This window comes from Astyanax mexicanus, chromosome 5, assembly GCF_023375975.1.
Source record: "Astyanax mexicanus isolate ESR-SI-001 chromosome 5, AstMex3_surface, whole genome shotgun sequence".
NCBI lineage: Eukaryota > Metazoa > Chordata > Actinopteri > Characiformes > Acestrorhamphidae > Astyanax > Astyanax mexicanus.
In genome coordinates, this window is record NC_064412.1 from 51,080,431 (window position 1) to 51,090,491 (window position 10,061).

Genomic DNA, 10,061 nt, shown 5'->3' on the forward strand with positions numbered 1-10,061 from the left:
ATACTTAATTAAGCTAATTAATGAAAGTACCATCAGTTATAAATGCAATACTTAATTAAGCTAATTAAATAAAATACCATCACTTATAAATGCAATACTTAATTAAGCTAATTATATAAAATATCATCACTTATAAATGCAATATTAATTAAGCTAATTCAATAAAATACCATCACTTATAAATGCAATACTTAAGCTAATTAAAATAAAATACCATCACTTATAAATGCAATACTTAAGCTAATTAAAATAAAATACCATCACTTATAAATGCAATACTTAAGCTAATTAAAATAAAATGCCATCACTTATAAATGCAATACTTAAGCTAATTAAATAAAATACCATCAGTTATAAATGCAATACTTAATTAAGCTACTTAAATAAAATTTGATTTCAATTAAACAATTTATAAATCAACAGGCATTAATACAATTATTTTAATAATAAAACCATTTTTAATTCACATAATATAAACATGCAGACACAGACGTTTTTTGCAGCCAGCTGTGCCTCCACTGATGAGAGCATTCTTGGACACTTAACACCACTACAGTGCAGCCTATAAAAAAGACAAAATAAGAAAATATTTTATTTCAGAAACAGCAGAAAAGAAGTGGCTAGAAATGAATATAGCGTACTAAAATGACAAGTGTTTTTCATTTGACCAAATTTCTAAAAGATATATAAATGTCACAGCTGTATTTAATAGGGGCTAGCTAATTTTCATTTATACCATTTCACATAATAAATAATTACCATTTTACTGGAATTATGCACCCAAAATTAAAAGAAAGATAAATAAAAAGTGCACTTATAGCTTTGGGGTGCATTTCCCAAAAGCTTTGTAAGGCTAAGAACTTTGTTAACTCGTACTTAAAATTATATTGTATTTTATTTACAATAGAATATAAGGATTCAAGGAGATTTTATTGTCATTCGCATCACATGTGGTACATGAGGTGGAACGAAATTGTGATCTCACGATCCAGTTTTACACCCAAAGAGCTGTTATTAATAGATATATAGATAAAAAAAGAATACAATAAAAGAAATAGAATATACAAAATAGATAGATAAATATCCCAAGAATAAAAAAAATAAATAGAGAGTAGAAGGTTCAGCAACATGAAGTCCAGAGTGCAAGTGTGCTATAGCAGCATGATAATGTGAATTAGAGCAGTGGAGATAAAGTGTCTCAGTGCAAGTAAAGTGACCATGTTGGTAAACAGTAAACAGTAATTTGTCCTTGGTGTCAGTGCAGTGTGTTGTTAAGTGGAGTTTAAGAGTCTTACAGCTTCCGGAATGAATAAGTCAGCGGTTTTTGATAAATGCTTTTGTTGTTGCAGTTGTAATTGTGTTTTTGCTAATAAAGCGGCCAGGTGATAAATGTTCAGGTTAACCCTCAAGCCCCCTTCAAATTTTGCACCCTCTGGACACGTTTGTGGTAAAAATGTACAAGCACCTAAAAAATGCTCTTAAATCATTATACATCAATATTTTTTTTTTTTTACATAAATAAACTTTTTTTTTTTCATAAAATCACTTAATCAACTTCCGTTCTACCCAAAACTACCAAACATTAAATAATTTTCAGGATTTTAACCCTTTAAATGACAGTTTAAATATTTTAACTATTGTTGTATTTTGGCAAAAAAAAACACAAAAATTATTTTCCACAAAACAAACAGCAGACAAATGAGGCATTGGTGACTATTAGAGTCTTGGACATGTAAAAGATTAGCAACAAAATTGATTTGATTGCATTATTATTTTTTTACGTAGTGCCAGATTTAAATTTTGCACCCTCTGGACACCTTTGTTGCCAAAAATGTACATGCACAAAATCAGCAATAAAATACTCATATACATTTTTTTTTTGCTATTTTTTCATAAATCACTTAATCAAATCCAGCCCTGATCAAAATGATCAAATATTTAATACATTCCAGGATTTTAACCCTTTAATTGACAGTTTAATTACATTCATGATTAATTATTCATTAAAAAAACCCACAAAAGTTGTACTATTTCTCATATAATAAATATTAGATGTATGGGGCATTGGTAGAATTTTTTTATGTAGTGTCAAATACTCCCTCTGAACACCTTCGTGGCCAAAAATGCCCCATTGACTTCCATTGAAAACACATTTTTTTATCTCACTGTAATTACTGTATAAAATTATTAAACAGTTATTTAAATGGTTAAAATCCTGATTTATGAAAAAAAAAAGCAAAACAATATTGATGTATAATGATTTAAGAGCAGTTTGTAGGTGTGTGTACATTTTTGCCATGAACATGTCCAGAGTGCAAAATGCGTCCAGAGAGTATGAATGACTTGAGAGTAAAAGTCATTAGATTTCAAAAATTTAATGAAAAAGCAGGTTTTCTGCAAAAATGCATTCCCCTGGCTGCAACATAGCCAAAACGATCACCAAATGAAAAAAAAGTTGAGTCAGTACATCAGTAGGTGGGCCCATTACATTCTCATTGAAGGCTAATGCATCCAAAATTGATTTAAATGCTATTCTCAGTGGGCCCTGTTTCTTTTCAAAATAGATATTAAAGTCACCAACAATGATAACTCTGTCAGAGTTGAGAGCTACTGCAGCTAAAAAATATACTGAATTTCTTAGTGAATTTTGCATATGGTCCTGGAGGACGATAGTTATCAGCAGGAATGAATGTTGGGTTTTGGTGGCAGTAGATGGGCCTGCGACTATAAGGTTAAACAGTTCAAATGACTTAGCTTCAAACTCTGTATTTTGATTTATTCCTATAACTGACGACTACACCACCACCCTGACCAGTCCTGCATGGGTAGATGAAATAGCTAGAACCTGGGGGGAGTGGACTCATTTAGAGCTAAATATCCATCAGTTTTAACCCATGTCTCATAGAGAGTGCATTGTCAATGATAATTTAACCTACAGTAACTGATTTAGGTGCCAGCGATCTTATATTTAACAGCCCCGATTTAATGTGGTTGTTGCTGTAACTCAGAAGGACAGACGAGTTTGTATTAATTCTAATGGAGTTGTTAAAACAGATTTTCCAGCTATTTTGATAACGTGTTTTATTTACACTATTATGAAGAATTGACATACAAATAGTACAAGCAGAAATACCAGCAAACAAACCTACTTGGCTGGTGTGACTGGGTAGAGACAGTCAGTCTCAGCGTAGCACCGCCTCGATGTTCACAGAGAGAAGCCTGTCTCTGTGGAACGGGGCCGGTCGCTCCCAAAAGCTCATCCCCACGTGGAGGGCGATGGTGCCGGGGTTCCTGCTTTGGCAATGCGCCCCAGGGAGCCGCTTGCCGACTACCAGCATGCAAGCATCTGGAAGACATAAAATTGTGCCATTACTCTTAGATACTTTTAAATGTCTAACAATTGAATCTCCTATAATGAGAGTACCGCCCTTGGTAGTTTTCCTCTGTGCTGGGGGAGGCGAGGGCTGAGGACCTCGAACCATTTTGCGGATACCAAATCCTGCTGAGAAAGTTGTAAATTAAATAAATTATTTTTAAAAAATCATAAATTGTGATTTCCGGATTTTTATTATGTCTCTCACGGTGGACATGCACCAAAGATGAAAATTTCAGACCCCTCAATGATTTATAAGTGAGAGAACTTGCAAAGTCGCAGGGTGTTCATTTTCCTCACTGTATATATGTGTGCCTCTAGGTCAACTCAGTTCCACAGAGTTCCACCATGTACCACCTAACTGCCCACTGATTTTATGCTACAGGTGGTTTCCTGCAGACAACTGGTGATCGTCACGGTCTTAGCAAGTGTGCAGACTCCAAGTCTGTGCATTCTGTAACCCAGTTGTTACTGCACCATACACACACTTATATGGAATTCCCAAGGAAATACAGGATTTACAGGAATTGCAAAGGGGAGGAGTCAACAAAGACGCTCTTTGAACTTTTTGCAAAGCTCTATGGGAAACACTTGAAGAACTGGCTCGTTCTTTTCTCACGTCATGCGTTAGTTTGTTTGTTATTCGCTAAGATTGATCACTTTCAGGAAAAACACCCCTGTCCTATTTAGTGTGTCATGGTGACCATGTGTAATTACAGTGAGTCTGGAGAAATCCTGCAGTAGTTCTCTCCATCTTAAAAAAAAGCAAAACATTTAAAACTGTTATTTTTAGTTTTCTAGTCAGGAATAGACAACTGATTAGGAATTATTTTAGTTCAAAAGGTGGCAATCATTTAAGATAAAGCAAAGGGATGAAAAGTAATGAAGTATTAGTACTTGGTTACTTTACTCAAGGGTATAGAGTTAGCACGGACACCAATATCCAGTGATTTTTTAAATGGTCCCCGCCAACAATTTGATTTGATAATTTGAACCTCGATCTGATAACGCCTGATGTAATTGTTATTATACGTAACAACACAAATGTTTTAAAAGGAAAGAAATGTATATTTCTTACCTTAACTACTCTATGTATAATGTCACTGCTCAGTGCATCAAGTACTGTTAGGATCCAGGCTGATCCTGCGAGGGGGAGATGCAGCAAGCGCAGACAGAAAACAAAACACAAACTTAAAAGCTATTCTGAACTTCAAAATCACTGTTTCACTCCATTGAGGTGTAATACACTGAATAATATTCCTCTCATGTCTGATCTGACCTCCACGGTGTTGAAACGAGGCTGAGAAAGTTCTGATAGCAGGGCACGCAAATACTTACATAGCCTTGTTTTAACACAGTGGAGCCCAGATCAGACATGAGAGGACTTTTATTCTGTATATTACAGCTCAATGGAGAATTAAAATAAGAAAGTGGATAAATGCTACATTAAGAGCAAACATATCAAATCAAACGTGTATCAACAGACTTAAAGTCAAAATTAATTACAGAACTGCTGGAAAATAGAATTAATTACCTTGTTAGGTGATTTGATGGGTAAATGATTACACCTAAAAAACAAACAAAACAAAATTACATTCAGTATTGTAAGTTAAGCATTTTCTTTTTTAAAATAAAGGCTGAACTTTAACTTACCATACATCAGATTTGCATCAGACTTTATGTATCCAGATTGAGTTATCCAAAAACTTATTTGCAAATAATGAACAAACTAAACTAAATGAGGCAATAAGTTTTGTAAACCTAACTATTAATCACTGTTGCAGCAACCTATACAAGGTGGAGCAGGAAAACGTCTGACGAGCTTTATTATAATTAAGCCCAAACACAACTATTTAAGGTTCTAAGAATAACTAAAGTTGTTTATTTTAATAAAAAAAAGGTGTGTTACTTGAGCAAAATGAGTTAACAGCGTTTATTTAAGCTAGTTAGCCTGGTTAGCTTAGCTAGTTATACTAGCTAATACTAGCATAACTAACTGGTATCGTTAACTGAAGCTTTTTGTCAATTTTGCCTACAAATTGACAACAATTAACATTAAATACACAAAAAAACAATTGATATTATCCAACATACACGTGATAAATCAACTTTAGCATATACAAGATTAAAAATGAGCAATAAATGTAATTAAATGACGCTAGCTAGGTAGCTAGTTAACTCACCTGAAGCGCAGATTCAGCAGATGTCAGTTGGTCCTCGCGCTGAGTTTGAACTTCTCCCGCTCCTGTGCCGCTCCGCCGATGCGGCCCGGATCCGCAAAACGACACTGAACTGACACTGAACTCACATCTGGTATCTGACTCCGTGCCGAAGTCATATGGAAGGCGTGAAATGAGACGGACTGTTATGCGGATTTACCGTCAGTAAAACGGATCTGAACGTGAGTCACAATCATAACCCGAACCCGGAGTGAAGCCGTACCAGATCCACTAAACAGACCTGACTGTAGCGCGGATCTGCCGGAGGTAAAACGGATCCGGATCGGAGTAGTCTGCTATCAGGGGAATATATCACAGAATATGAAGTGTTGTATTTTTTTTATAACTGTTTTTGTTTGCATTTTAGATGGATTAAATAAATTTTTAAAAAATTAAAAGTGAACAATATTACTTAAATTACTTATATAACAAATTAGTAAGCTATGTTTGAAAGCAGCTATGTTAGTTTAAGCTAGCTAGCTAACCTAGCTAGTTAACTAGCTAGCTTGTAGAGCTGTTTTTATTCAATACTTAATGAACATTGCATATAATGAAATTAAATAATTAAGTAAAATGAATGAAAATGTGTATTATAATGTATTTTATAAATTATTATTATTAGCATATTTTAAATGTATTTTAAGAGTCATTATCATTATAAAGTGCCTTTCAAGGTCCCAGTCAGAATCACACATTTATTTTCAATTTAATGTAAAATAATTATGTTTTGAGTTTTTATTACAAATGTATAATCATTAACACATATATCTATACTATATTTGCCATCTTGGAGTTATTTTTTATTAATTTGTACTATTTTCTTTAAGTGTGTGTAGGCGATTTTGCCATGTCCCTCTCACAATAGTGGGAGCAACTATGAGTATAATAAGCCATTAAATTAAACAAAATTAAAATGTTTTTTTTGTGGTCTTATTATTATTGACAAGAACTTTCATAAATGGGTAATTCTAGTAGTTATCAACAGATATTTAATATAAATATTAAGTAGTTAATACATGTCCCTCAAATCATTGTCCACCCTGTCATTATGTTGTAACTGGCCCTTTAATGCAGTAGCCGATGTCATCGGTGACATCACGACCACCATTTAGACGATCTTCAATGATGGTTGACACATACGACCCCTTATCAGTAAGTATTTACACCTTAATTTCACAATTTTCTTCATATTGTCTTTCTTGTTGCATGGGGTCGAGCGTAACATGTCCACCCTATCATGGGGAAATATAAAAAAATATTATTATTTTTCAAAATTTTTAAATATTGTCATATTTATTTTGAGGTCACCTTCGCTAATGCTAACTCTGCTAGCTGAGGGGCCCCCATGTGCTTATCAATTGCTAATTTTAGCTGAAAATGTCCACCCTATCGTTGTCCACCCTGTCATTAATACTTTCCTGATAGGGTGGACATGATGCATGACAGGGGGGACAGGTGGATAGTTTTTTGACAATAATGACAATAATAACGTAATAAAATAACATTATACTATATTGTTTATGTTTCAACCTTCAAAAAGTGTCCCTGCTGGCATCTGATCAGTCAAAACCAAAATAAAACCAAATAAAAGTTGGAGGCCAGAAGTCATCGAAGAGAAGCACATCGGTGAATGGTGTGTAGCCAACTACGACAATGATGGATACCTTGCAGTGGCGATTGCTCTAAGACTGCAAGGGAAGCTCAGCTTCCCCTAAAATGTAAAAAAATAAGTGATTAAATATATACTGTTGTGTGTACATGTCCCTGATTAAATATGCGCTACACCGCGCTGAACTTAGTTCAGAATCAGCTTCTTATCACTGGTAACGCCTCTCACTCATTCCCGCAGCTTCACAGCGCTGCTTTAAACAGTGCACAGACTTCAATAGCGGAGCAAAGCGCGCGGCCAAACGAGACGAGCCATTGGATAAATGCTGGGCTTTGTCCCGCCCATCGGACGCTCAGCGTCTCTGCCTTTTTGATTGACAGCGAAATGTGCGAATCAGCGATCTTTTAGTGTAAAAATCCATTTGATAGTCTTCCTTACGAAGAAAAACTTAGAGTTAAACAGCAGGGCAGATCAACTGCTCAGATTAAATTGGTGTAAAAGGTGGGAAAAGTAACAGGTATTTTCAGCTGTTCTGGTTTGATAAAGTGAGCTGGCTGACTGGAAGTGCTGTAACAAATAAAATGTACTGATGGCCATTCCTCTTGATGAATCTCAGGACATAAATGAACAGGGGCCAGTAGTAAGTATTGTGTTATTATTAAAAATAATTTAAATAATTTAAATTAATAAAGTGATTATTTAAGGAAATTAAAAAGGAAATAAATTTACCTGCATTTTTTTCCTTTACCAACTTTAAAGATTTTGCGTAGTGTTTTTTTTACTGATCATTTTATGTTTATTCATGTCATAGCGTCGTTTTTTATGTAATTGTTCAATGTAAAGAATGGGTACCTTTTTGTTGTGTAGTGAAAACTTGAAAATAATGCCTTTTGTTTACAAAAAAAATAAATATCAGGGAGAGTAGAATTTACGTATAAATAAAACTACATATGTTAAGATGTAGGCCGAAATTGAGCTTCCCCTCCTTGAAAGACAAGCATCCGCCACTGATACCCTGGTATCATTCTCGATGTAGAGTAGCACAGCGTGAAAGTTAAATGCATGCACAACAAAGGAATCAACAAATTCTGTTGGCCAAGTCCTCGTGATGACATCAACTGGTATGGGGATTGGCAGATTCTGTGCCTCATGCCGGAACCGCAACTAGTTAACAGGCGTGCTTTCTCAGTGGAGCCATCTATTTGGAAGTACATGGAGGACCAATTACAGTAGACCTAGATACGTGTCCTAATGTTCTGATGAGTAGGCCTACGCTAGATGTTTTTTGATGTTCTGTTTTGATGTTCTGTTGAGAAGCATATGTGTTCTGATGTTGGTGTATGAATTAACTGAGTACAGTTTGTACCTAACTCATCCTTTCTAATGTTTTTCTGTACTTAATGAATTGCATTTGTCCACCCTGTCATGTAATTTTCCACCCTATCGTGCCGATGTCCACCCTGTCAAATTTAAGTTTAATGAAAAAAACTAAATATGTATGGAATATAAATTAACCCCGTGTGTGATTTCCTGATGTCCAAATGATGACCAAACAAAACCACTAAAAAGTTTTGCTAGTTACATTTGTTTTTGTCATTTTATTTTAAAAAACAAAGAAGACCTATGGCTATTGCTGTAGATGAGCTGTAATTTTATTCTAATTTTAGTATTTCCCAAAGACTTTTCCCATTATCTGAAATGTGTTAACTAGAAAGGGACAAAAGACCTTTCTGAAAAGGTATGTTTAATTATAATTATGTAAAAAATAACATATAGTTGAAGCTTACATTTGTCCCCGACAGGGTGGACATATTTTGCAATATGCCCATATTTTGACATTCTGTATTTAATTCATAAAAAGTGTTTAAGCTTGACCAATATGTATTTTTAACACCCCAGGGGCAGCTTAATAACATGATTATAAAGTGAAAGGGGAAATCTTGCCTTTTTCTTATCGAAATTGCAATGTCTCAAAGGCACTTTATAATGATAATGACCCTTAAATTATTGTATGTAATAAATCAAGTTGCTAACGTTAGCTACATACAATCCTTTAGCATTAGCTTAGCGAGTTAACTAGCTAGGTTAGTTAGTAAGCTAGATTAACATGAGCAGTTTAAAGAAATCAATGAGAAAACACATATATGACATTTTCAAATGCCTGGAGTTATCAAATATAGCTAGCTAGCAAATTATTATTTTTTATTTGTTTGTACTTACGAACTAGCTAACATTTTCGTACCTGAAAAAAATTAAGCGAAGGGTCCTCAGGTCAGAAACGGGTCTGAGGTAAAATTAGCTAATGCTAACAGTTTTACCTCAGAACTGAACTGCCAAGCAGATTCTCTAATCTCCATCTTATTTTAGCTAGTATCTGTGGGTGAGTATATTTTACAGATCACAATATCTGCAATGTCAATATGTATCTGATTCAAAAAGGAACCATAATTTATGACCATACCTCATACATCACTATTTACAGCCGAGCACTAGATATAAGTGAATAATAGTGTTGTAATTAGTTTTTGGCTTTTTTTTGCCCATAATCAGAAAGCTAGATTACTAAACTTTGAATAAAACATGACTGGGTAGCTTAATAGGCAGCATTTCTCACTTTTTAGATGCAAAGCTTCATTTATATGTTACATTAACATCATATTCACAACCAAATTCTTGCATTGAGTGTTTCTTGTACTTGAAGAACAGGCTTGTGTTCTTAGAAAGAACATTCTTGACAAGTTACCACACAAAGAAACAAGAACAGACATGAAACGAGTTGCCTTATCCAATGTTAACCAGCTGATGTTGATTAAATGTCAGAATTACAACACCAACTAATGCCTGTGAGAGAATGATAAAT

The 10,061-nt window shown here is 34.4% G+C and overlaps 1 long non-coding RNA gene across 3 annotated transcripts; it reads right to left on the minus strand.

Moving 5' to 3' along the window:
* Positions 1–425: 425 nt before the first annotated feature.
* On the minus strand, positions 426–5,896 carry LOC111188528 (uncharacterized). 3 transcript variants are annotated; one of them, XR_007439136.1, is made up of 5 exons: positions 5,557–5,896; positions 4,908–4,941; positions 4,452–4,516; positions 3,150–3,502; positions 426–562 (listed from the first exon to the last, which is right to left on the minus strand). It is a non-coding gene; the product is annotated as an uncharacterized LOC111188528 (long non-coding RNA). The 3 variants fall into 3 exon arrangements; XR_007439138.1 differs by having other exon boundaries at positions 3,146–3,502; XR_007439137.1 differs by lacking the exon at positions 5,557–5,896 and adding an exon at positions 5,027–5,505.
* Positions 5,897–10,061: the final 4,165 nt, after the last annotated feature.